Genomic DNA, 2,743 nt, shown 5'->3' on the forward strand with positions numbered 1-2,743 from the left:
CAGGCAGGTCGGTGAGCGACAGACAGGAACACCAGCCAATCATTTTATTTTCTATTTCTGAATGAAATGATTGGTCATTTTTATTACAGTCCTGTGAGGGCCACAGACAAAACTTTAAAAAATAAAAAGGTTTCAGAAACAAATGATCAATCCTACATTTATTAAAAACACTAGTCACAACAGCTCTTACATTTTTGTCTTTGCATTTCAGAAAAAAAAGAAGAATTACATTAGAGAAGAACATTATAAGCAAAATTGTCAATGCCACATCATTTTCAAAACAAAATCCAAATGCAAGCAGCTCTTTTAAAATATAGTGGCACTTAATCGTTTTAATAAAAAAAGCTTTGATTATGATCTCCTCACTTAATAGTCATTATATCTATCGAGCCTCTGAAGTCTCTTGAGTCTCAATGTTTTGTAGGCTATAACAACAGTACTGAAATTAACATCACTGTCCAATGCCTTGCTCGACCTGGCTGCAGCTAAACATCACAGAAGATATCTGGTTCAGTTCTTTTCCCTCCCCACGCTCCATAAGACACACAAACCAACCCTTACCAACATAAGCCAGGTCTGAGTAACCACTGGTTCCCTCCTTAATTTTACAGGGTTTGCTCCATTTGTCTGGATCCTGTGGGGATTTGTTCAGATACACTCCTAAATCAACCCTGTTTCCCACATGGGTTGGGTGGGTGTAGAGCAGCCAGGTGTTGTTGCTGTTGTGTTCAGCCTTCGTATCTGCATCTTTACCATGAGCTGGAAAGGAGACCACACTACCCTGACAACCGTCACCCGTTTCAACAAGCTTCTCACTCCCCTCACTGCCGGTCTGTTTGGCAAAATCGACACCCTCGTTCTGACTGACAGCTTCCACTCGATGGCCCTTCGTACTACGGGCGTTGCAGTAGACAACATAGTTGCCTTTGTCATCTAAGAGCTCTGCCATTTGACATTCACCTGATTCGGTTTCAAGCATGTTGCCAAACTTCCACTCTGTGTATGGATGATCAGCGTACAGGGCTAGTGCATATGAAGTAGAGGCGCAGGAGCCTGGCTTATTTGGATAAGCGTAGACAGGAAAAATCAACCTGCCGCTCTGTGTTTGAAGACCATGGCCCGGCCCGACAGCAAATGTGGCCCAGCCACGGATTTCGTGCAGCTTTGGAGTCAAATCTGTCAGCGCGCTCCAGTTTTCACCATCATCGGTGGTGGTGATGTAGCAGAGCCGAGCCTTGTTGCAGCCAGAATTTATCTGACACATTTCTTCGGAACCATTTTCAACACAGATGAAAAACAGGTACAGTGTATTTTCTTTCTCCTCATACACTGGGCAGGGGTTCATGGTACGGTATCCAGGAAGAAGTGCATTTCCACTTCTTTGAGCTCCGACCACTAGAAAAGACACAATTCAGAGGTGTGTAAATAAAATAATAAAATAAAAGTCAATCTAGTTCTGAATATTCACATGTATTTCAGCCATTAGAAAAAAAGAATGCTTGTGAGACAATTACCTGAATCTCATTAGGGTCGTCCTCCTTCAGCTTTCCTGTTTTCATCACCAGCTTTTCAGCATCGGAATCCCTCAAAGTCTTCCGCTTCTCTGCAAAGGCGAGAAGAGTTTGACTGTTTCTGTTGTAGAAAAGAGCAGGAATCCTGTACACACATCCATCCTGATAGTCAAAGACAAGCTGCTTCTCCTCAAGTTGGTTGTCCTTTAAAATTCCAATTTCCATGGTGGGTTTACACGTATAAAACAGTCACTCTAAAGAGAAAAGACAGACTCGTAATGTGTGTCTCTCCACAATCACCAAAGTCTGCTGCTGCATTTATAGAGGGAGGGAGGGGTCTTGAATAAGGTGTCAGCTGATGATAAATGAAGATGAAGGAAGTTCCCCAGCTGGAGCAGAGCCAAAAGCTATTTGAAAGTTTCTTTCTATTAATCAAAAAGATTCTTTACTTTTCTAACACTGTGTCACTAGAATTATGCCTGAGAAGTATTAAGTTCGATCCTGTGTTCACCTGTTAAGCACATCTATGCCTAACAACCCTTACAAGTGGTGAAACATATTTTTCGGGTTATAATAAATTGACCTCTTATTCAAGTATCTCAACTTTCTGAAACATGAAGGTGTCACAGTGTTTACTTCAGTCTATCAACAACTCATTTTGCAGTAGTAATATATGTAAGAAGTACAGTCAGTTTTACAATATTGACTGTTTTGCACTAGATACATTTATCCCTCAAATGTGTTGAGGAAAATGATTTTGGTCGTATCAGATATTCTTCCATATGCAAACAGCTGCCTTCCACTCAAACAACCCTCCAGGGAGCTGTTGGCTTTTCCTTTCATGCTCAGTCATGTTTGAACTTCATTCAATTATAGCACACTTACACACTTGTTTCCAAAATCTCTGTGTATCTCCATTGAGTGTGGAACATTAAAGTCGGACAGAGAAAAGTGAGCACAGCCCCTGAGATGAGCTTGAACTCAGTGGCAGGTTGGAGTGGAGTGTAAATATTTAGAAGAAAGAGGAAGTCGTTAGGCCTCAGAACCAGGAATAGACAGATGACACTGACACAGCAGAGTCTCCCATGAGCTGATAATGTATCCAGAGCAGCCAAAGGGACTCTCTGAGGTCTCACTGTGACTGTGAGACCCAGACACTGTTAGACCAGAGTCTAAAATCCATTCATCAACAACATATTAATATTATAAAAGCAGATTTAACTGAGTGACAC

The 2,743-nt window shown here is 41.6% G+C and overlaps 1 protein-coding gene and 1 pseudogene across 1 annotated transcript in view; one reads left to right on the plus strand and one right to left on the minus strand.

The window, feature by feature from the left end:
• The window catches only part of LOC118117875 (B-cell receptor CD22-like), a 620,655-nt gene that overhangs the window by 118,867 nt on the left and 499,045 nt on the right, over positions 1 to 2,743 (plus strand). The gene's annotated exons all lie outside the window — the stretch shown is intronic.
• On the minus strand, positions 144 to 1,819 carry LOC118119575 (annotated as a pseudogene).

The sequence above is a fragment of the Hippoglossus stenolepis genome, chromosome 2, assembly GCF_022539355.2.
Source record: "Hippoglossus stenolepis isolate QCI-W04-F060 chromosome 2, HSTE1.2, whole genome shotgun sequence".
NCBI lineage: Eukaryota > Metazoa > Chordata > Actinopteri > Pleuronectiformes > Pleuronectidae > Hippoglossus > Hippoglossus stenolepis.